The sequence below is a fragment of the Zonotrichia albicollis genome, chromosome 2 (genome assembly GCF_047830755.1).
Source record: "Zonotrichia albicollis isolate bZonAlb1 chromosome 2, bZonAlb1.hap1, whole genome shotgun sequence".
In the NCBI taxonomy this organism is placed as follows: Eukaryota; Metazoa; Chordata; class Aves; order Passeriformes; family Passerellidae; genus Zonotrichia; species Zonotrichia albicollis.
Genome location: NC_133820.1, coordinates 17,345,190 through 17,370,664, shown reverse-complemented (window position 1 = coordinate 17,370,664; position 25,475 = coordinate 17,345,190). Strand labels below are relative to the sequence as shown.

Sequence of the window (25,475 nt, the reverse complement as noted above, 5' to 3'; positions counted from 1 at the left end):
AAAAAGGTAAATGAACAGTCAAATCCCAAAAAATCAGATTTTGCCTTGTCATTCAAGTTTGACAGATCTGGGTCCTGCAGTAAGACTGATTGCCTTCAAGCTCCACCAAAAAGACTCAACTGCATCCACATATCAGTAGCCTCTTTTCACACCTCCTTGTCAGCCTAAGCATAGGGTTAACCTTTCCCTGATTCTCATTTTTCAGGTGCCACAAGACTCTAAAATGGAACAGTAGAGCCACTTCCTACACAAAGAAATTAAAAAGAAGAGAGGTGCATCTCTGCATCCATCACATTCATTTATTTCCATATAGGAAGCAAGATGTCTCCGTATTATCTTCAGAGGGAACAGAAATACATGAATAAAGACAACTTTTCCTAAGTGGATGAGAAACGTAAAAAGTAATTGCTGTTTCAGGAATATGGAATCCGTAAAACAGTATTAGTAGCTAAAGGTTAAAATATTTACTGGCACATGGAAGGCAGAATTCCATGCTGACAGAGCATCCCAAGTACAGCACATTCAGTGGTAAATAGATTAAGATCTCATACACACTCCAGAGGTGACATGTAGGGGAATTGACAGGACAAGGAGTAACCAGTACAAACTGAAAGAGGAGAAATTTCGGTCAGATATGAGGCAGAAATTCATTACTGTGAGGGTGGTCAGACACTGGAGCAGGGGGGTTGTGGATGCCCTGGAAGTGTTCAAAGCCAGGTTGGATGGGGCTTGGAGCAACCTGGAACAAGATCATCTTCAAGATCCCTTCTAACCCCTGGACATTCTATGATTCTATGATTGCAGCTTTTCCTTAACGAGTTCCCAGCTTCCCTTTGCCCTCCAGCCCAATCATCACCTTGAAATATCAAATCCCAAACGACTTCCAGCAAGCTGAGAAACGAGGCTGCCCCATTCTTCCCAACACAGAGCTGCTGTGGCAGAGATCTCTTTGAACCAACCCTGGCTTACCTAATGCAGGGAAAGCTGCTCCAGGAGAGAGGAACCACAGCAGGAATTCAGGCACAGCCAGAGGAGCAGCTTCAGTGCCCCAGAGGGATGGCCAGCTCCACCTTCATGCCCTCTCCTAAATCCAGGGATCTCTCACCAAGGGATTCCCCCAGAGTACCCCCAGCACTAGGTGTGGCTGCCTGCACACCCTGCTGCCTCCAGATGTGTCCAGCTGCAGGGCAGAGGATGAGGGAGGCACTACTGGGATGGCTCAGGGAGGAACAGCCAGTGAGTTCTGAGCACGTGTAAGCCACCCCTCACGTCCTTCACGGGCCCAGCTGCAATCTCATGTTGCTTAAAATATAAATACCCCTTGGAAAAGGCACACAACCAGGCCAAAGGGCACAGGTAAAGCAAACACACAGCTGCCCTCTGGACCTCTGACAGGTTTTTTTTTTTTTTTAATGGTCACAAGGAAGGGTTATGATTCCTCACGAGTGCATTTTGCCAAGGGCCAGAATTGGCTTTTCAGCCCCGTGTCCTGCCCCACTGCCCAGCCCTGACCACAGCACTGCAGGCTCAGCTGTCACCTCCTTCCCAAGCTAAACCCACCCCTGCAAGCTCTACCAGCCCTGCTGCCAGTGATTTGTCACACCACAGAGCAGCATTTCATTACAACCCTCAGACATCATTTGAAATATTTAGAAAGCACCAACTACAGTATTACTTACCCATTACAATTCTACAACACACTGCTGTGAGACTCTTTTTCAATGTGGATACTGGCAAACAGAATATATTTTGACCCATATTCAAAGTAGTGGGTGAATTTTAGACAAAGAAAATTAGGTAAAAATAAGCAGAAAGCCTTCTGAAATCAGGCAGATTAACCACTACTGCAGTGAGCATTTGATGCACTTCAAAGGAAGAAATGTTTACTTTCAGCAGTGCAATAACCTGGATGAAGCATCATTTTAAATGCTGGTCACTAGAGAGGTGGGCATGATTTACTGATCTGCAGGGAACATTTCTAGTTACTAATTTCTAGGTTTAAAGCTCTGCTTAGCAATTGATTCTTAAAACCAGCCAACTCTGCTCCTGTCTTTCTCTTGGACATAGGAAAAAAACTAAGAGAAAAGGAATATATATGTAAACTGCCCACCCTGCAACTTCTCCCCTTCCACTCTATGCCTTGCCTCCCAGAAGGGTATTCAAAAATAGGAAATATTCAAAATACAGAACAACTGAATCTATATAGACCTATATAAAAGGAGTCATAACAAAACCAGAGTCTTAGTGACCAAGTAACCTGCAGCACCTCAATATCTGAAAGGTGTTCAAACAACAACAACAACATTCAGAGATTCCTTGAACCTTACCCCAGTTTCTCCCACTATCTACACTCATCTTTCTTTCCACAGCTCAGGATGGTTGTCACATTTTTTGCTCTAAGGCAGTTTGCAACAGTTTGCCCCTTTTGTACGTCCAAATAACTCCTTAGGAATGGTGATAAAATTAAAAATAAAAAAGCAACTTTATTCAGGACACATAGGAATCTTAAACCAAAAGGACTTAAACATTTTTTAAGTGTTATCCTCTGGATAACAGAGGACTGGAAAGCACAGAGGTGCAAGTAATTTTTGCTAGGGAATGACTTCTCTCTTCACAGGACAAATATTTTTCCAAAGCTGCTAATCACTGCTGTTGCTTTATTTTGTTTCTTCAGACCATCAGAGCTACCACAAAGCTATCACACAGTGTTTAGTTTGGAAGTACTGTGTTAAAAGACAATGGGAAAGGAGGGAGAGAAAAAAAATCTCACCATACCAATCACTACCTTATTCCTTCTGCCTTGATCATAGCAGAGGAATTATATTTCACTGAAATGGGGATAACACTGGGGGCCAGAAAGAGGGGAAGAAACAGTAAGCCAGAAACAGTAAGCAAGCACTGTACAGGCATTGCTCAGCTGCCTATAAACTGTTTAATGCATAATAAAAAACTTGATCACAACAATAATGAAAACACTAAGGCTTACAGCACTGGCAGTTCCATAAGTATCTATCTTTCAAGGCAGAGCACTCCTACTGCTATGCACCTGCATTTTGCAATGTTCCTTTATTATAGATTACTCAGAGACTTTAATTTCAGAGTGGTTTTAGAGTCTTACAGCCATGAAATCACATCTTCAAGATAGTCAAATCATCTCAAACTGAATTCATGCTCTGACCCATGGGTGTATTTGCATATTGGAACTTAAAGCATTTGGCTTTGAACACACACAGGAAGGCAGGGAGATGAAAAGATGGCTGAGGTTGGAGGAAAAGGATTCCAGGTTAAAGGGCAGAGAAAAGTTACTCCTTGAACCTCTAACCAACATTTATGGAAGAGATCTGGGTTTCTAAACATAGCATCATGAGACGTTTTTAGATGTTTCCAACACACACCCACAACATCCACACAGGACTGGCAGATACCACACTAGACCATTGGGAAATCAGTGCCCTTTGAGAGAGGTGGCTCCAGGCCAGGAGAAATACCCCAAACTACCTAAAGGGAGATGCTCAGCTAGACAAGCTGTGGCACAAGCCTCTACAACATTAATTAAAGCAGAGAAAACAGTTTAAACCAGCCTGGGTCCTCCATCCTGTTCCCTTCCAGACAGTTCATTTGGTGGATGGACACATTATTTCAATGTGCAGGAAAAAAGCTGCTGTCTCAGTGGAAATATTTTTAATATTTTGCCTGGTATCAGTCTGTCTGAATAAACTTTTGAGAATAGTGACCATGAGAGAAAGAACACATCATAAAAACCTGATCTGCACAGGAGGAAAGTAAAAGGTAGCAACAGGAAAGGTCTAGGCTTTCACAACACATCAAGGATTTATAACACTATTTCCCTCTATTACTTTGTGAGAGATCATGGCAGTTTCTCTCTCTCTTAAAAAAAAAAATCAATCAAGCTCCAATATGAGAAAGCATACATTATAAACTCAAATCCCCTGCAGGTTTTAGATATCAGACATTACAGATATTAACTACCTGATATGCACACTTCATGCTTTTGGAAAGTGTTTTCTAAGCTCACAGAGGCATCCTGCTCTCCAAGGCCACAATGATGGCTAATGGGAACCACCATGATATGGTGAACAAAGGTGACATCTTCTAACTCCAAATACTCTGCCTTAATTTACTTGAATGCTTTATAAGTTTATTCTGCTCAGTGGCAAGAAATTTCAAGTTCATGCTAGCAATGAAACAGGTCAAAACAAAATATGGCCATGTCTGATCTACAGAAAAAACACTATGCCAAGAGGAAATGGTTTTGTTCCCCTTTGGGCTTTATTACTTTCCCCAACACATTTCTGTTAGTCAAAAGTACATTTAATACAAAACAGAAATTAGTGTTTTGAAGTCTAAATGAAACCATGTCAGGAAAGCCAATCACTACCAATGGGAAAGACCAAGTAAAAATTAGCTTGAACACTCCAATCCTTCTGATTTCTATTGTGAGCAGTGCCCAGCAACCAAAACATGCCCATACAAAATGAATCAGCCCTGACTGAAATTTGATTTTTGACCCGATTACATTCTTCCTCCCAAAATAACCTCTCATTAAAGAACTAAAAAAGCAGCAGCCAGGAACTGGCCAACATAACCAAAATCTTTAGTGGTTAGCACAGCCCCCTCCACATGCAGAAACTCTCACTTCCATCACAGGAACTGCAAAGCTGCCTGTGGTAAGTTAACAACTGAACAAGTTTCAAGATAGGATTTCTACATAAATTAGGACTGCATCCAGACCCGAGGCAGAAAACTAGGACTCCCAAAAAAAAAGGAAGAGATAATGCGTCCTAAAAAATGGGCAGCAGCTCCTAAATGGCTGTAAGAGCCTCTTGGCTTCTGACAAAGCAGCACCAAGAGCCCTGACGGGACACAGGGGGGAAGAAGCAGCAGAAAGAACTCCACGAGTTCCTCGTGGAGAAAATAAAGAATTTGACAAACAGCACATACAAGATGTGACAGATCCCAAGGAGGCAAGGCCAAGAGAGATGTGCCACAGGATTTTAGGACAAGACAGGCAACAGGAGTCCCAGAAAGCAGCAGGTTGAACAGATGATGCTGCACAGGCCCCACAGCATCTCCCTGGCACATTCTTCTCCTCCAATCCAGACTACCCTTTAGTTCACAGCTGGAAAAACAGCAGTGGCTGCCCAAACGTGGACCTCCCACATTCAGGCTGCCCACAGATGGCCTTGGCAGAGAACAGCAGCCCCCACCCCACAGCAAAATAAATGTTAAACCCAAGAAAAACCAGGAATAAAGGCCATTTTCACCCCCTTCATGCTCCTCATCTTTTCCCCCACACACAACTTGTACCAAAAAATGGTCAGAAGTACAGGAAAAAAACCTGAAGAAAACCTGATCTGAGTATACTGGAAGGACAAAAAGCCCACAAAGATGAAGCATTGCTAGGACAAATACTGCATCTGTCAAGCTGTGCAGCATTAAACTTACCTGCTTGTTACTGCAATTTGGCAACTGACTCTAAATGCCTAAAAAAGGGCCCTGACAAAACCCACAATAAGTGGGATGAAGCAAGGAAGAGAAGGAGGAGGAGGTGAACAAGAGAAAATTATACCAAGATAAGCTGGAGATGCACAATTTCATCTGTCTGAGAAGATCCACCCCTCTCTAGAAGACGTGCAAGTTAAAATTTCAAGCAAAAAAGCTCAGTGCGGAAAAAAAAATCCCACTTTGTAATCAGATTGTATCTTCTTGATGCTGTTGGAACTTGTTAAATATTATTGTTGTCAGCCAGACACCCCTGCAGAGAGGACCTTTACCAGTGTAGTGGAGATTTTAATTTCTGTAACAACTATTTGGAGGTTTAGAAGCACACAGCTAATGAGGAGTCACTGGCTATCCAGAGCAAACATGTGGAGTGCAGGTAACTGGCTTTCTGAAGCTCATATCCTCTCTCATAGCTGTAATTCCACCAGATTTGTGAACTCCAAACACTACATTATCTGCAAAAGACTGACTTCCAAGGTGGAGGGTTCATTTACCTCACAATAACATCCAAAATGCTTCCAGTGGATAGAACCCCAACTTAATGTTGACCTGGAAGAATTAGGGTAGAAATACAGCAGGGCTCCCCTCTCAGAAGAGCATCTGGTATTTTGAAAACCAGCAAATTACAGATTCCCCCAACAGCTACTGAGTTATTAAATGCAGGCTCAGTTTAACTTAGTTCTACCTGCTCTCTGTAGGCACAAGCCCCATAGTCAGCAACAGGAAAACTGAATTTCCTTGTGGTCAGGAACCAAGCTGTGCCTCATTTACATTAGAAATACACACATTTTTGATGCTTTATTAATTCACAGATGATGAGGGCTCAGCACTGCCAAGGTGACATGCTGGTCAGTGTGACGGTGTTTCCAGGGGTTTTAGGATGAGGGAAGAGACAAGGATCAGACTCCATGTTTCAGACGGCTGATTTATTATTTATAGATATTATCTATATATTTATTATATATTATTATTTATATATTATTATTTACATATTTATAGATATTATTTATATATATATTACATTTAAATTATGCTAAAAGAATAGAAGAAAGGATTTCATCAGAGGGCTGGCTAAGAATAGAATAAGAAGGAATGATAACAAAGGTTTGTAGCTTGGGCTCTCTGTCTGAGACAGCTGGGCTGTGGCTGGCCATTAATTAGAAACAACCAACATAAGCCAATCACAGATGCACCTGTTGCATTCCACAGCAGCAGATAACCATTGTTTACATTTTGTTCCTGACGCCTCTCAGCTTCTCAGGAGGAAAAATCCAAAGGAAAGGATTTTTCATAAAAGATGTCTGTGACAGATCATTGCTAGGAAGAGAACTCCAAGGACAAGATGCTCCACTTGCACTTCCTTGCACAGAGCCTCCCAGTTCGCCTGTGTTTTACCAACACACTGAGACCATATGTCCTGCCAAATAATTTTAGGCTCACCACACACCAAAGAAATCAATTCAGGAAGCTGGATGGTATTTCTTTTCTGCTCACACAGAGTGACAGACCATCACAGTCCATAAATTTTCTGGTACTTCATCTCAGATGGTTGCTAACGAAGCGTTCGCTGGTGCACGGAGCCAGGAACTCGACTCAGATTTTAATTCAGTGCTTGTGGCTCTGCAAAACTCCTCCAGCACCCACCAGCTTTGTGCAATGGCTGCAATACCAAAAAGGCAAGCATGACTGTGCTGTAGCAAGAACCAGCACCTGCATTTAAATTCTGCAGGCACTTCCCCAGCCTTTCAGCTTTTGTTCAGTGCCCTCCATGCATTCCTGGTAGTTACAACTCTCCTTTGGCTGGTCATCAGGAATTCACTGAGCCACAGAAACTCACTGAGAGCCCAAAGGCTGAAAAAACCAGCAAGCTGAAGGCACCATGGTCTTCCTGGTGCATCTGTTTTGAGGCTAATCTCTAAGGTCACCACCTTCAAGGCTTTGCTCCACATTCTCCATGGATTGCAAGTGAATTGCTTCACCTTCTCAGAGAGGAAGATAAGAACCAGCCCCTATCTGAAAGGAGCACCTGACAGCAAATTAAAAATACCAATACCCTTCCCAGGGTCATTGGATCTGGCAGTCAGATCAGTGTTGCCCTGTGCTGGAATTCACAGCACGTGAGGCTCCCAGAGTGGAGCAGGGTTGGAACACAAATCTCTCCCAATATAAAATTTCAGAGTGTGCAGCTAAAGCAGATTTCCATAAGTCACCTAACCCAGCTGTCCCCAGCCTTTGCCAGCAAAGCTACTCCATCACCTTTCACTTCTCTTCATCATGGCTGCTAATTTCCTTCCCCTCCAACTCCCTCCTAGCTTTATTTTATTTTTTGCACAGCAACACAAGGGATGAGCAGGGAAGGCCAGAGCTCACATTCTTTGGATCTCCCCTGCCCCTTGCCACATCTCATTTCCCACTCCAGTACCCAGAAACACCAAACCCCAACTCTTCTCCAGCCTCTGCCAGGATCTTTTCTTTATGAGTTCCTTCCGGCAACATCGATTTTACAACTCCTACTTGGCAACAGAAAGCTTCCTCCAAAGTTTTGCAGCTCTCCATTCTGCATCTTAAATCCCTAACTTGTCCTCTCTACAGCAGGCACAGACAGCAGCACTTCCTTCTGCTCCTGCAGCAGGCTTTCAGGTGTTGTCTATGAAAAATCGTCTTGATTCTTTAAACCTTCCCTTTATTAATGTTTTCTAGACATCTCTGTGATTTTTTTGCCCAATCAGTTTTTCCTGCAGCTTGGTGCAGAGGAAAAGGTGCCTTCAGCTGCATGCCACAGTCCAGCTCATGCCAAGGAGAAACATTCTGTAAGTGTGTGTGTCTGTGTGTGTGTGCACCCTCATATGGGGTGCTTGGTTTTTTTCTTTTGCAGTCAGAGAGAAAAGAAGGGTTTGGGGTTCTTGGGCATCTTTACCCACATTCAACTTTCAAACTGCTAAGTGGAAGCTCTACATTTTTGGTTATGATCAAAACAGGTATTTGGTAGGAATACAAGACAACCTAGAGCCTTCTTCCCCTTCAGAAGTTTTGCCAACCTTGTTGTATTAATGAACAGTGTTTAAAAAAAACCTCCAGAGTAAATACAGAGCCACAAATGAATGTAGGCAATGGTATCACCAAAAATTGAGGCTGTGGTGATTAATTTTACTCAAAGGGAGGGTTCAAGACTACCAGCAGACTCCTACATTCCAGACTAAATGGCAATGCCACTATAAATGATGGTGCCAACCTTTTCATTTATTCCAGTGTTGGCATTCCTACTGCACTGGGGAAGAGCAAGGAGCCAACCAGAGGCAGGAGGGAGACAGTTTTATCTGCTCAGTGACAAAATCCTCCTGCCCTGGAGAGCTCCATCACTTCACACACTGGATCAGGCAGAAACCTCAAAGGAGAGGAACATGGCTCTGTCTCCTCTTTAGGGATCCAGGACAGTTAATCCTGGCCAGCAAGAGAGGACATGCCTGTGAGAGGAATAGGAGGGGGAAAAAAAGGAGAAAAATTATAAGTTGGTTATTTTAGGTCACCCAATAAAACCAAGGCATGTGTGCAATTCTGCAAGGTTCACGTTTAGAACTAAATTCATGAGGTTCAGAAGGGCAGCTTACAAACACCACAGTATGCCTCAGATCATTCTTAATGCTTTTTGGCCTGAACCCATCTCATTAAAAGCCAGCAATTTTTTTTTTTTTACCAAGCCCACCCCTCCCACATACCTCCCTGCCACAGGGCAGCAATACCACAGACATTTCTCTCCAAATTAAATCCACTTCTTCTTGAATGAAGAGGGTCAGGAGGATGAGGGCACTACGCTTTAAAAAAGGGCATTAAAAAATAATTATGCTAAACCATGTATCAGCACAAATTAAAGAGAGACAGTAAAATGCCTGCTTTCAGCTTGCTTAAACATTCAATTAAAAAAGCTATCTAGGCAAAATTTCATTAAAATAAATCAACAGAGGAAATGCCTGTTAAACCAATGTGAAACCACATTCTTTTGGATGTTCTTTCACTGAGAGGGAAGTCTTCACTGCCATTCTGAACCCAATCATGTTCTCAAAGGATGTGCCTTCCTTCACAGCAGCAATGGTGTGAAGAGCAAGCGGTGCTAGTTTCACATGCAATGTCAAGTGCAGTAAAGCTTCTGCTGGCTTCCTTCATAGAAAACCACATCCTCCTCCTCCTCTCTCAGGCCCAGCAAGCCAAGTTACCCACAGATAACCCTTCCCAGCAGTTCATAGCTTCCTTTGGGAGACATCAGGACGGGTTTAGAACTGGAACAGTTAGTGTAGATGGATGTAAAGTACAGCCTTTGCACCCTTCAGTGCCTTGAAGGAAAAGCAAAGGTTCAACCTCCAGAACAGATCTACCAACAAACATTGAGATCATCAAAAAAAAAAAAAAAAAGTTTACGGCACAGACATCTTTTATGAAAAATCCTTTCCTTAGGATTTTTTCTCCTGAGAAGCTGAGAGACCTCAGGAACAAAATGTAAACATTGATTATCTGCTGCTGTGGAATGCAACAGGTGCATCTGTGATTGGTCTCATGTGGTTGTTTCTAATTAATGGCCAATCACAGTCAGCGGGCTCAGACAGAGAGTCCGAGCCACAAACTTTTGTTATCATTCCTTCTTATTCTATTCTTAGCTAGACTTCTGAGGAAATCCTTTCTTCTATTCTTTTAACATAGTTTTAATGTAATATATATCATAAAATAATAAATCAACCTTCTGAAACATGGAGTCAGATCCTCATCTCTTCCCTCAACCTGAGACCCCTGTGAACACTGTCACATGTTTAAGGTTTAGGACATTAAAAAAATGCGAAATACAAACAGTGCAAAACAAAAGAAAGGTAAGAAAGGATTATACCGCTTGCTTTTGCAGTAGAAAAAGTAACAACCTGAATGAAGTAAGGCTTATAGTGGGTTGCACACTGCAATCCTGTTATCTCAAAGATGAACAGTGTCTACCTGGTTTCTACTGTGAAGTGTAACTGAGGTGATGCTGTGAGTGCCCCTGGACTCATCACCACCACTTGGGTCAGCTCTTGCTCTCCAGCATGATATTACTCCTGAAAAGCCAACACACCACTCCAGCAGTGCACTGGAAAACACCAGAAAAAAACTATAGTACACAGACAAAAATGAAACTTCTCCTTATTGGATTATTGGCAAAAGCTTCAAAGTTAAAAAAACCAGAAGCACCATCAAGAGGGTTTTGTTATAGGCAGAGCTGCACCCAGGACAGCTTGCCAGCAGCAGTACACATCTAACACCATAAACATACATTTTTAATGGACTTGTCTTCGTTCTTAGACTCCATGCTCCAAAAACCTCTACCATAAGTTATGGTCCTCAAGTCACAGCTGCAGCTGCAGCAGACAAGCTGAAGCAATGCCATTTTTACCCTGTTTTTAAAGGTGAGGCTGAATGCCTTTTCTGAGGGATTAGCAAACAAGCATGTCTGCAGCAGGTAAGAGCCAAGGGTCAGCCCACCTTGGGACACATCCCTGGCAGCAGAGAGCCCCTGATGGCCAGGGCAGAGCAGAGCACCAGGGCAAGCACACTGTGACCCTGCTGCTGCCCAGCATGCAGGGATCTGCAGCCAAGGCATTTCCCTTTCCTTAGAGCTGCTGCCTCTAAGCTCAGTTTAAGGCACCACTGCTGTTAGGCAGTGAATGCAAACTCAGTCCTTGCAGAGCAGGCAGAGGGCTCACTGAGTGCTTTCTAATGAATATTTGGGCAGGAAAGCTTAAAAGGAATCAGCAGTGCTTGGCAGCAATGGGTCTTGTACCAACACAGAAGACGCTGGGGAAAAATGCAGCTGGAATGTAGAGCTTCCACTGACAGAAACAACTCAACTTGAGACAAAAAACCAAACTGAGTTTTAAAGTACATACTATTTCAGATTAAGCCATCTCAATTCCTAAAAGATTATATAAACAACATCCTTGCTACAGTGCTAGCTAAATATGCTATACATCTGTTTGCAAGTAGTTGTCCTCTCCACAAGTAAGAGCAATACCAGAGGCAAATTCAATGTGAAAACCATTTACAAGTTCCAGAAGAGTAAGTTGTGAGCAGAGACTGCAAAAAGGCATGACCCTGTCCCCTTGCCACGGGGTGGCCAAGATAAAAACCTCAAAACACAAAAGGCCCCTCAATACCATGATCCCAGTGATGATATTTCACTGAAAACGGAGATCAGTAACAATCTGCAATCTGGCCCAAAGTCCCATTGCTACTTATATATTTAGGCAAATGTATTTTGCAAACAAAGCAAGTTAAAAAAAACAAACAAACTCAAATAGAGAGGAGACTCCTGTGCTCCCTACAAAGAGAGGGGCTCCAACCCTCTGTACTATGAGAATCACATGAAGCTGTCTGAGGAAGCAGAGGCACCACCTCTGCTGTGACCACCAGAAGGAAATATCATTGCTCAGGGGGTGATTTGGGTCACAGCCTCCTCACTGACCTCAGGAAATTGAAACCTTTCTTTCCCTTTTGCTTCAGGCCTCTTATAATTCAAACCTGACTAGCTACATAGTTAATAACCCAAGGGCCATCAGCATCAGAGGGATGCAAGAGGAGAAAATTCAGCTCAGACACGCTGGAAAGGAGATCAAGACTTCAGAAAGGTATTTGGAGCAAGGAGCCCACAGAAAAGAAGACACTGTGCTGCATAACCTTGGGTCAATCCATCACAGCTGGGAGATGAGCCCTTGCACTAGGCATTACAAAGGTGTCAAACCTGGACCTGCCCATCCCTGCTCAGAAGGGAGAATAACATCCACACTGAAACCTGCTGGAGGGCTACCTACCTACCAAATAAAGTGATTATGGTTGTGTTATTTAGCAGTAAATCAGCTGTTAGCAAAACTTGGGTCCATAAGCAGTGCAGCCCATATCACTACCAGGACCATGAGAGCTGACCTAGCAAGAGAAGACTAAAAACTGCTAACACCAAGGCATGATATGAATTATGTCAAGGGGAAAGACAGGCTGCTTTTGAACCAGCACTGTAAATCACACATTTCCTCCATCGTGTTCCCCTGAAAAGACCAAATCTGCATTTGAAGCACCGACAACTTTGAATCTCCAGGGGGGAAAAAAAGCGTTCTTTGTGCAGAGTCAAGCTTGGGGAATCTTGCAGCAGTAATTACAGACACTGCCTCCCCAAGCCATCTGCTGTGGCATTTATAACTCCTGGAAGGGCAGCAGGCAGAGCTGGTGGAGAAGAAGAGGAGACACAAGGATGTCAGCAGCCACAGCTGGGCTGCCCAGGAAAGCTGTGACACTGGGCTGACCCAACAGGCACTGATGTCCTGGTGTGAAAAACGCCACTCACATGTTTTTAAAATTTTAAAAGTTTAATGATTATAAAATGGTTATAAAAATAGCAATCTAATTGAGTAATAATAATTTGGACAATTTGGATTAGGACAATATGAGACAACAGAAACAAAGAGTTATGGGCAGTCCAGGTACCCCTTTCTGAGCAAAATAAGTCCAAAAAAGGACACATGTTAACAGAGGATTAACCCTTAAAAACAATAGCCTGTTTTCATACACTTCAAACATGATGCATAAATTCCATTCAAACACAGGATTCTGTCTGGTCAGTGTCAGCTTCTTCCTCTTGATCCTGATGGTGTCTTCATGGCTGAGCGAGGTGGGAAGAAGTTTGTTTCTTCTGATAATGGGGCAAAAAATTATCTTTCTCTGAAAGATTTAGATGTCCTGTGACTGCTGTCACAGGACACAGCCCTTTCATTAAAAAAAGTATCCTACATAGCATAGTTTCTACTTTAACCTTATAACAAAAGGTTAAAACTATTTTAACTATAATAAACTATGTAAACTATAAAAAAAAAACTATATTTAACACACTACTTAAGAAAATTAATACAGCATAACTTTCTAACATAACACATAAAAAATTCATTTCAATATTTGCAAAAAGCCATTGATAAAATACTAATTTTTCACACTGGTTATCCAGACCTCCTCCAGCTGGCAGACACAGCTGGTGTTCATGCAGCAGAGGGAACAGTGGGATCTGCACCTTTTTCAGATCAAAGGAAATCAGGAGACCACCCTCAAGTCACACTAAGCAAGTCCAGGCTGGCAATGCCACAGTGGGAAGTTCTGGCCAGAATCTCATCCCACCAATGAGGGAACTTGTGCTCTGGAGCCAGTCTGAGCAACCCAACTCTCACATCCAGACGGACATTCCAGATCACAGCACAGCCAACAGCTGCACACACCTCTCTCCTCCAAGAACTGATGCCAGTGACGCGGTCAGAATAATTCAGAACGAGCTCAATCCATCCTTTATCAGGACATGGATGCTCCACCCTGACCTACACACCTTCATGCTGATGAGCACAGCATCTGTAGAGTGTTTCCGTCAGCACAGATCAGGCAGAAGAAGAGGCAGCAGGATGGGCTCACCCACCCTTTGCTCCCACAACCAGGAGTTCCAGCAGCAGGGCAAGCCCCGGGCACGCTGCAAATTCCACTTTCTCAGTACAGCTGGAGACAATGCCCATTAATTGTTTTGCCATCCATACAGAATTACTACAATACTCACTTCATAGGGTTGTCACAAGGATTATTTAACATCTCTGAAGAGCTTTGAAGAAGAAATAGTGGCTATTGTTCTCAGTAGCATAGAACTGGGAACTATCTCACATGAATTTTGCATGACTCTGCATGTGTGACAGTTGCAGCACCAACAGATTATTTTTCTTCACCAAAAAAATAAGCACCTCACAGTAGCTCATTTACTCTGGGCAACATTTTAGTCGGAAATGTATTTTGTTTTGCTTGTTAATATATCCTAAATAGAGATCAACTTTGACTATTTAATTAATAGATTCAGGTGCTGTTTCTAGTCTCTGTTAATTAAGGGAAACACCGTGTTTTTTACAAAGAACTCAGTTTAGGCTGTCAGGGCTTCTAGTGAGCACACTATAATTACCTAAGCAATGCTAACACACAAGAACAACAAGAGGAGAAGAAAAGGAACTAAAAATGTCACTGAAATCTCATTTCATTTACAGCAAATGAGAAAGTCTGCATGGAGAGGAGCTGCTACACACAGAGTCCAATGCTTACCCCTGACCATTAAGTAGCTCTTAGCATTGATACAGAACATTGTAGCAGTTTAAATAGGTTTTTGTTTTTTCCCCGGAATACACAGGAGCTGTTGGATTCTAAACATTCTGCCACACACTTGGATCCACCTCATTGGTATGGAAAACTTTCATTATTTCAGTCCAAATGTATAAGCAATCTATATGCCTTTTCTTTCTCATAAAATACAGGGAAATCAACATCTACTTCAGGGATAACCTTTTTTTTTTTTTCCCAGAGCAGTCTGAAACTCCAGCAGTTATCCCACAATTAAGCAACAAGGTTGCAACCCAGGGCACAGCCCGTTTTGGCAGGGAAAACCACAGATTTCCACTACACCAAGCTTCAAATGATTTTTCAACTCTTTGGGACACAAACCACATCTTTTTGTTTGGAAAGCAAACACCACATTATTGATACTACTGCAAGAGAAATGACAGTATAAAGGTTAGTCAGCACACCAGCCTTCATTCCCCATCCAAGAGGGAACAGAAAGCTTGTTCTCTTTATTTCACGCTGGCTCTCTACAGAGGAACTGACACCCATGGGCGCACAGAAAATGCAGCATTGCAGTAGAAAGCCTCACACAGCCTAGGTCCCAAGTTCCCCAATTCCCAGGGGAGGAACAAGCCCAAAATTACATGCTTGCTGTCCCTAAAGTAGAATAGCCACAAAGATTGGGGGGAAAGAAAAAAAATAATAAAAAATGAGACCAAAAAAAGCAACAGGAGCAACCGTTTTACCACAAGCGAGGAGATGTACTACCAATTCCTGCTTTCTGCAGGATTGTCTCATAAAGATCAACAACTCTGGAAAGTTCAACGTGCACGACAACACTGACCCCTCACATAACAAGCACAAAACAGAAAGGTCACTCTGATTGTCTCCTCTGCCCATCAGTATCCTCAGGTACCCTGAGCTGTGAATTATTTCAATATTCTCCAGGGAAAAGGCCAAGAAAGCTTCTTCATAATTGCCACTCAGCACTTCCTTGGTCAATGCACTGAACTCCTAAAACTATTTGGATTTTACTTGAGTTCACCTACCAAGAAGAGCCCATAGGCTCTCAGTTTGTTCTTGTAACACTGAATACTCACTTGGACAAGAACAAAACCCAACTCTCCTGCTTCCCAAGACAAATGTCCCATCCAGCACAGTTATGCTGGTCAGCCAGCTGCAAATATAATGCACAGCAGAAGGCAGAGCTGCTGCTAAGGACTGGGTCCAAAGGCAGCACTTGTAGATTGGTCTTTACAAAAAATAAATATTTCTTTCATCTTTGCTATGACTTGTGTGTCACACGTCTAAGTGCTCATCTTCTCATCCCTGTCATGTCTTGCATACTCCTATATGTGTCCAGACTCACAGGCACAAGGAAATGTTACAGATAAATCATAAATATAAACTGACTTTGGAGGCATTAAAAAAAATACATAAGCAAGGGTTAACTTCCTTTTTAACCATATGAAATTTGGACCTCTGCAATTAATAAACCAAGGTTGGTACACCAGCAAATTAAACACTTCCTAGATTATTTTGATTTTTCCCACAGGTGCCTGTCCTAGTGATAATCAGTCCCTAACTTAGGTGCTGACTCACGCCTGGAGTCCTATCAGGATCCTGCATCAGATGGCAAACTGATTTTCATGCAACACATTTAAGAGTATCTTCATCAAGCATGCAGCACAGGCCTGGGGATTAGTGCTCCTTTTTCTTATTTTATCTTGGTTAATATCACGGGTAGAGAAGAAATTTGGATAACACCTTGAAATATCTCTCTATTCCCTTCCTTTTCATTTTGGTAATAAAAAAATCAATTATCAATTAATTGTTAAGAGCTACCCACAAACAAAAGCTCCCTGGCCCTAATGTGAAATGCAAGTGTAGACAGAGAGTATTTATTACTGATGTCTGCACCAGAAGGTAAACAAGTCTGAGAAACAATCAAGTCCTAGGTTCTCTTTGGGTTTTGTCATTTATTTTGTTCTTTACCTCCCAGCACTCTGGGTACCAATTGCCAAGACACCTGGTCTTTGTTCAGGAATCAATTATAACCAAGCTACACATGCACTAACCAACCATGAACACTAAAACACCCAGTGAAAGAAAAGGACATTTTTAACCACTGCAGATGATAATTAAGTTTCTTCATCAGCACCCTGGCCATTCTTACTAAGAATTATGTTCTCATAAGCCAAAGCAGCAAGACTGAACACAACCTTTTTTTTTTTAATTTGCAGTGTAGAAGCAGCATCCCAAAATTTATGGCTATCATAAATTTAGAACGGGTGAACTCATTACAGTTAATAGCAATACTTTATTCACACTGGTTCCCCACAAAATGTAAGCATCAAATCCAATTATTCTGCAACAGTTTTGTGAGTAAACAAAACACCATTTAGGATTTGAAAACAATGCATCTTTCTGCTAACAGAGAAAGGAAAAAAAAAAATGAAGCCAGCACAAGACTATGCAATAATTTCAGTTTGTAAGAAGATTAACACAAAGCAGAAAGCTCTAGCTCTGGCTGGGAAAAGAACATACACTTTGTGCTAGCAGAGCTCCCTGTAATTGTAAGTGGAATTTTGTCCGGTTTGTTAATGCACCTCTTCAGAGATAAAAGAAACCACAAGGGGAAGAGGAAATATCATTCTTTCTTTTCTGTCTAACATTACCTCAACCAAAGCCCATTCTGATTTCAGCCCTTGTCAGGCACAACTTGAGCACTCTCAGCAGAGCTATCTGCAATACATTGTTACACCGCACTACAAAGTTTTGATAAGTGGTCCTGCCATTTTTATCATGCTCAGTGGGGACAATCTGGTCAGGTGTTTTTCCTGTGCTTGTTGAATTCCAGCTATATTTGGAGACCAACTGTTCTCTGTCCTGCTTTCTCCAATTAACTGTGTGTATAAGGGTGGAGAGGTGAAGGTGGGAATCAGGCAAGGAAGAGATAATGAGACTTAAGAGTACATAAAGCTGCTCTTAGAAAAGGCTGAAAACCATACTGAAAGTAGTGAGCATAATCTTAGTCATGAAGGCTCAGTAACAATAGATGTGAAAGGGAAAGAAGACTGGGGTACACAGAAGGGAACCAAAAGCCAAGGCTCCTGTGAAAGTTGCAGGAAATAGTAGAACATTTACGTTTAAAATCCAAGGGTCAGAACCGCTTGCAGCACAAGGAGTCCTGTAACAGCCCAGTGCTCAACTACAACTCCATTTAACTTCTCCATCTCCTACACCGCTGCAGTCTTGCAAGAAAATTAATGGAAACCATACAAGTTCTACTGCTTGTAGAATCAAACTTGGAAAAAAACCCCACATACATCTGAGATTATGCTGAACTTCACCTAAATGACCTGTGGTTCCAGCAGAGTCTCAAGTGAAGAGCGTCATCACAAGAGAAGCAGTGCCAAGTCAAGAGGAGAGCTTCACCACTCTGCTCCCAAACACGCTTGGCACATCAGCAATTCCCTGACAGCAAACATGCCATCCTGGACTCCAGCCTATTTCCCTCTGAGCAGGACAGGGGGGGAAAGGCCATCAAGTTTATTTTGGCCTTGAAATAAACGAGTAAGATAACACGATGAGCTAATGAGATTATATTATGCTGCTTTGAATAAGCAGCAAGATTCTTGGAAACTCTGACACTTTCCTTTCTCATACCACAGAGACTCTCTGCCCAATCAATGAGGAAATATGAAGACTAAAAGAGGAAAAAATATTGGAGGGGAAGAACATACAAGTGTGGCGTTAAACAGGTAACCATCTCAACACAATACAATGTTGAAACTCTTAGTACACAGTGTATAAAAGCTCTAAGTATACAGTGTAAAAAAGCTCTAAAGGGATAAGCAGCGTGCTTATTTAGTTAGATGCCTACACGTTAGGCTAACACCTTAATTTATCCATCAGCATCCTCTGAACAGAATCCAGGCACAACAGCATCCCATTTGGTTGCCTCTCTCAGATCAATAGGGTTTGCTCTTCTCCATTTTGCACCGGCAAGCCGTGCACCCAGGCACAGCCCGGCTCTTCCGAAACGGGCTTTCCTTCTTTCTTTCTTTTTGTTTTCAACCGCTCCCCCACTTTTTGCTCCATCCATCCATCCATCCATCCATCCATCCATCCATCCATCCATCCATCCATCCATCCATCCATCGCACTCGGCGGGGATCCCAGCCGCCCTGCTCCCGGCCAGCCTGCGCCTCCCGGGACGGCGTCCATCTCCCCCGGGATGGGCAGGATGCCTTCCAGCCGGGACCATTGTGCCCTTCCCCGCACCGCCCCGGGTGCCGCCCGCCGGCGCACAAAGCGCAGCCCTCGCCGGCGGCACCGGCACCGCCGGACCGAGCCGGGCCGGGCCCGCTCGGCTCCTCCCGAGCCGCCGCAGCGGGGGCGGCGCGCCGGGGCCTTTCCGAAGGGGCTCCCGGCCGAGCCCCGGCGTGCGGCAGCGCCGGGCGGGGATGCTTCCCCAGGCTCCGCGCCCGCCTCGCTCCCCCCGCATCCCGCTACCCGCGCCTCGCCGGCGGAGCGGCACCAACCTGCAGTCCCCGCCGCCGCCGCCTCCTCCTCCTCCTCCTCTTCGGGAAGAGCCGGAGCTGCCTCTGCCCGCTTCAGCCTCCAACCCCCGGCGGCGGCGGGCTGGCTGGGCGCCGCTGCCCTCGGGAGGCGGGGAAGGGGCGAGCGGGGCGGGCGGCTGCGGGAGCGTCGCTCATTGAGTGCGGCAGCCCCGGCTGTCGCTGCTGCCGCCGCCGCTCCCCGCAGCCGCTACTTCCTGTGCGGCGATGGTTCAGTTCCTCCCGGGCCGCTGGGGGCAGGAGAGCCGGGGGGCGGAGGAGGAGGAGGAGAGGGGGAAGGTCGGGTCAGATAGCGGGGGCAGCAGCAGCCGCCGCGGCCGCCGCTCCTCCCGCCCGGCGCGGCTCCGCCCCGCAGCGCCCGGCCGGGGCTCCGCGCTGCCCGCAACGCGGCGGGACGCGATGCGATGCGGAGGAGCCGCCCCCCGAGCCCGCACCGCGCCCATCGCCCATCGCCCCGCGCTCCGCTGCGCCGGGGGGAGAGCACCCAGCCCCGGGGAGATCACCCAGCCGGGGCAGAGCACCCAGCTCTGGCGAGAGCACCCAGCCCCGGGGACGGGAGAGCAGCGGCTCCCCCGAGCCCCACCGCCCGCCCGTGCCGCTCACCGGAGACATGGCTCTGGTCCCGCCGTGTGCGCCCGCCCGGCCGGCCGGCAGCGCATCCCGCGGCACGCACGGAGGGAGGGATGCGGGCACGGAGGAGGGAGGGAGGTGCCCGAGGGCCCGGCCCCGCCGCAGCCGCCCCGCGGGGATGGGAGGGAGCGGGCGGAACCCGGCTGCGGTGCGCGAAGCTCCGGAGCGCGGGGGATTGGTGGGGGGAAAGGCGGGGATGGAGCAATGGGGGATCGTGATGGAAAGTCTCGGTGAGGCAGGGAACGGGCACGGAGCGGTGTCAATAAATGGCACAGTCCCGGGGCGGATGGATGGAGGGATGCGGGCTCGGTTGCGGATGCTCCACGCGGTGTAAATCCGTGCCCTGCGTGGTGGAAGCGCCCCATGGAAGGAGCGGGATCTCACCTGGGCTGTTTGATTGGCGCAAATGTGACACCAATAGACTGACGGTGTCTTTTTGTTCTTACACATAAACATAAAGGAGCAGGTCGGAACACATCAAAGGCTGTACAGGTTCGTTCCGTTTTGCAGAGTAAGTGTTAAAAGATGATGGTTTTGTTTGGACTCATGCTCGTTCTCAGGGTGTGACGGGATTACGTGTAGGATCTGTCCTGGCCAGAGAATTTCAGCATGGAGAGGATTTTATGGGCAATAATGAGTTGAGATAGGGAGGTCTTCCTCTGCTTTCTTGGATGCAGCATGGCAAGTGTCAAAGCTTGGAAGCCAAAACCTTTCCTTAAAAAAAAAGAAAGTAAGAAAAGAACAAAAGCGAAGAAAAGAAAAAAGAAAGTTTAATCTGAACAACATTTTAAAATACCAGTTCCTAGTGCTACACTTCAAACACCTTACTGATTCCACTAAATAATTGGGTACAATCTCCAAGATGGTGAGTGCTTGCAGCTCTTAAAGCTTTTTCTTCAACATCACACGTATTCATTACCTCTGAAAGATACTTTCAGAATACAAATTTTGAGGAGATTAACAGTAGGCAGTAACATGGAAAGAGAGAATCACAGTGTTCTCTGAATCTTCACAATAAAGCAAATGTTACCCTCAGCAGCTATGGCAGACCTATATTTAAAAAAAGTGAGTCTAACTGTGGTTTAGGTTCCAAATGTTCTCCCTTTTTTGCCTGTGATATATGACATTCAGAACATCATAACTCGACCTACTTTAGAAAAGTACACACAAGGAATATCTAAATATTTATGTTCTGTGTTTACCTGAAGTGCCATTAAATCCCTTTATTGCTGTGCCCTTACTGCCATCCCAGAACTCTCCGCCGGTTCCCAGCTGCAGTAGGAGGCAGAGATTCCTGCCCTGGGGTCAGGTGGGTGTTGCTTTTCCTTCCCTCTGTGTCCTGCAGCGCAGCCTCCTCCTGGCAGCTCTGCTCGTTCTCATGTAACGCTGCTCAGCCCACGCTGCCCTGGCCAACCACAGCCCCTTTGGCTGATCTCCTGCGCTGATGTGGCTTTGCAGGAGGCTGCCATGAGTTCCAGCAGCCTCCCTGGCTTCCTGGAGAACATCACAGGTGTATTTCAGCCCTCCCATGGAATGGAGACAATCCCTCTCTGAAGTGCTGAGCCTCCTCTTTGTCTTCATTCTCCACACAGATTTTTTCAGCTCAATTTTTTCTGCAACTTTTGTGTTTGGAGAAGCATGCTCATAGAGTAGAGCTTCAATTTTTTTTTTTCCTCTGCGTGAATTTTAGTGTACCTCACAAATCCTTTTCCAGATAAGAAGTAGCCCATTCAGAGAAATGATCTCATAGAAGTAGATCGTGGCAGTTTGAGTGCAGAAAGGGAGCATGATGTAATTCTTCAGTCAGAAAAATACTCAGATTGTAACACCAACACGATGACAATTAAGCTTGCCTGACCTGTTTCTGGTCTACCCAAATTTTAACTACAGCAAGGTAAGTAAAAGTTCCCAATATTAATACATACTGGCAGTCCTACTTTGCAGTGCTTATTTTGTCCAGTGAGAGTGTTGTGCATTCACAGGATATTTTAGCATAAAACAGAAAAAAAAAAAAAAAAAGGTGTGGGGGGGCCTGAATATATGTTGTATTGTAAGATCTGTGTGTGTCTGAGTTGCTCCAAACGAGCTGCAGCTGCAGGGTCCTTAGTTGGGCAGCAGCTGTAGCTCGTGAAGGTAACTGAGATAAATAGGGGTGGGTCAAGAGCCCAAGAGGAGCCCCTGAGAAGATAGAAAGGACTGTGCTGCAGAGAAAGGAGAAGAGCCCCAGCAGAGAGCGAAGATTACAACACTGCAGCAAAGGTTACAACAACTGGTGCCCCGTGTGATGAAGAACACACAACCAAACATCAAAAGAAGGTATGGAATCCCCCGGACAGCCAAGAGCTGTGGCAGCCTGAGAGCTGGGACTTTGGAATATCAGCCAGAGAGCTGGGACTATAGAAGATAGGACAGCTGAGAGCTGTGGCAGCCTGAGAGCTGGGACTGTAGAACATAATATGGCCTTTGAATTAAGGAGCTGTAGCAGCAGAAAGCTGCAAGAATATGGCCTTTAAGGAAAAGAGCCTTGGAACATCTAAAGACAGCCGAGAGCTGTGGCAGCCTGAGAGCTGGGACTGTATGCATATTATTATTGTATAATTGTTAAAAGAAAAGGGGGGAAATGTGGGGGCCTGAATATATGTTGTATTGTAAGATCTGTGTGTGTCTGAGTTGCTCCAAACGAGCTGCAGCTGTAGCTCGTGAAGGTAACTGAGATAAATAGGGGTGGGTCAAGAGCCCAGGAGGAGCCCCTGAGAAGAGAGAACAACACTGCAGCGAAGATTACAACAAAAAGGAAGTACTTTTAAAGTTTAGAAATAAAAATGGTGAACACAGAAACAGCTTTAACAGCTTTTTAAAAATCCCCAAAGGTAGCACTTACAAAGTTTGCCAAGAAATGAGTTGCCCATATTCCTGCTCCGCTGTGTTCTGACATCTCCTGGCAAATGACATCTTCTCTTTCTCAGCACTTAAGAGAGCTCTCTGAAGTTCTGGCCATTACCTCTGGGGTGAAACTGAGAGCAGCTGTCCTGATATTCATCCATTATCATCTCCAGGATTAAAATAAACTTTTCCACAGAGGAGTTTGCTGTGTGCATGAAGCAAGATTTCAAATAAAGCACTACCAACCTTTTCAATTGAGCAAAATCCCCTTAAGTAGATTTTAACTGCTTTGATGTGTTAAGAGCATGAGTGAAGCAGCTATTTCAGAGAACCCCAACAAGTCTGGAGGGTATTCTGGAAATAAATAAAGTCTCCTGCACTGATTTTCACCTGACAGTTTTTCTGAGAGGGTGAATATCATCAGAAGTAGATTTTCTCTCCACCTCTTAGCACCCATTTCACCTGCTAGAGCCCCTCCCTCCCCAGATCTCATTCTGGCTTCTCAAACTACTGGATAGAAATCACTGGAGAAGGTTTACATATTACTTTTCAGTCCTGAGCTGTGTCCAAGGCATGTTCAACAGCCTGGTGCAAAGGCAGCTCCTCATTTCCAGTCAAGTGCAGAGAAGCCCCAGTTCCCGTCTGGAGTGAGCAGAATCCAAGCAACCACTTGAATATTGGTACAGCAGGTCCTGCAGGAGCTGCTGAGGATTTAGGGAGACTTAAAGCTGACACTGGACTGGGGCTCATCTATTCTTAAAAATTCAGGGGTGCCCCCCAAGCACAGATGCACAGCTTTGGCCACATGTGTGAAGCACAACAGCAACAACACTCATTTTCCAGTGTTGACACATCCTGTCCTAAATTTAAGCTCTAATTAATTGGAGGTCTCAAGAAAAAGCACATGCTGACACAATGCCTTAATGTGCACGTGATACAAAAGATGGAGAAAGCCAGAATTCATCTCCTAAAGTGGTTAATGCTTTAAATCCAACCTAGCTGAATAGCTTGCCAAATGTTCAGCATTGCTTTCTACTCATTGCTGCAAAATCTCATGTTTTGCTGTGTTCCTGGCAGGCTTGTGCTGTTGTTAATCACAAATGAACAGAAACCTGTAGATGAGCACAGCTCTCTACCAGTTACTTGAAAACTCACTGCTTTTAGAGCTGAAATTCTTAATGCATAAAACTTTCTTTTTTCCCCTTTGGAAAAGTGTAGTCAGGTTTCATTCGGCCATTTTTGAGTTACACAAGCATTAAAAAAAAAGTCCTAACACTATTTACAAAGGCTTCCAGTATGGTAGAAGAAATGACTAGAAATAAAGAAGCTGCAAGCTAAAAATACAGATATAGAGGGCATTTCAGAAGGGACTGCTGATTTGGAGTGCCTGTGCACACTTCAAGGGCCCAGCTTTTCAAAAGCTGTTGAGTTTGTATAAACAGCTCCCTTCCAGATGTCTCTGTTATATATATGCTTGGTTTTTTTCTCTCCCTCTGTCCTCTCAAATTTAGTGTTAGCTCAATTGGGAATGAACTCAGAAAGTCTGATAGAGTTGCTTATGAGACTGGAACACAGGAATTCCTGTTTTAGGAATGCCAGATGATTTTAGCCAGAGGTGACATCTCTAGATTTTCATCTCCATGTGCAGAGTTTAGAAAACTTCAGGCAACTAAGCAGAATTTAAGCAGGAAACTGAGGCCCCTCTGTGAGGTGGGAGGTGTGGAAGGCAGCTTAAATTCCTTTTGTGCACTTTGAAGCCTAAGTGCTTAGCTGCTGTTGTGGTTGGAAATGGACTTGAAATCATATTAAATCCTAGTGTAGTTTAATTTGGATTTTCCCGATGCCCTGTACATTTCTTTGAATGAAATCTTAATGAAAATATATATTGCCAGCAACAGATAAGTATGTGCATGTGCTTTACTTGTCTGCATCTTTTAAAAGGATGATGAAGTTTAAAAAGGTAAATAAAAAGTACTATAATGTTTAACTGCTTCATGCAGATGTAAAGAAACTCAGTATTGTCTCTTTTCCACTGGAAAATTAATTCTACTTCTTTACAAAAGAGTCTTCCAATACAAAAATCACATGATGCTGGGAAATAGGTCATGCTGCTCAGGGAAGAACAAAACCTTGCACAATACAAACACACAATACACATTTTGCTGTAACTACAATCCCTACACTTTCTCTCAAAATTTCATTTGTTGTCTTTCGATGCCCTTAGGTGAATTTTAGTTCTGTTCTTCTCACACAGCACTTGGAGCTGAACCAAGCATCCTTGATTTATACTGAAATTGCATAGTTTGTCCTGTAGTCTAGGGGCTGTGTTTTGTACATCTTTTTAAGGAAAAAAAAGTACTTATTAATGTTAGTAGGAGCTTTTCTGTACAAAGGAAGCAGAATCACAATCGTATACATAATTGAATCTGAGGAAATACTGGAAAAACATTATTTTGGTTTAACCCCTCTCAGCAGTATGTATTCACCCCCTCTCTCAGCAGTTTATTTTCAGCCTCAGGAGCCTGAGCAAGGCTCAGTGTCCCAGCCAGGCCTGTTTCCCACTGATAACACACCAGCCCAGGGAGTGAAAACAGCTGCACTTTGGGGGAAATGAATCCAGCACATGCTGGGTTCTGTGGCTGCAGAAGCCTGGGTCTGGAAGGGACCTGGAGATCACTCAGCCCAGTGCTCATTTATCTGATCCAGGAACTACATAAC

General features: G+C 44.4%; 1 protein-coding gene across 6 annotated transcripts in view; it reads right to left on the bottom strand.

The window, feature by feature from the left end:
* The window catches only part of AGPAT3 (1-acylglycerol-3-phosphate O-acyltransferase 3), a 93,298-nt gene extending 73,299 nt beyond the window's left edge, over positions 1-19,999 (bottom strand). The window contains exon 1 of one of the 6 annotated variants that reach the window (XM_005489003.4): positions 19,848-19,999. The gene's annotated coding sequence lies outside the window, so the exon portion shown is untranslated. Of the gene's footprint in view, positions 1-969; positions 1,234-19,208; positions 19,355-19,847 lie in introns of those variants that run through there. The other 5 variants (XM_074534491.1, XM_005489002.4, XM_074534490.1 and 2 more) reach the window with 5 other exon arrangements.
* Positions 20,000-25,475: the final 5,476 nt, after the last annotated feature.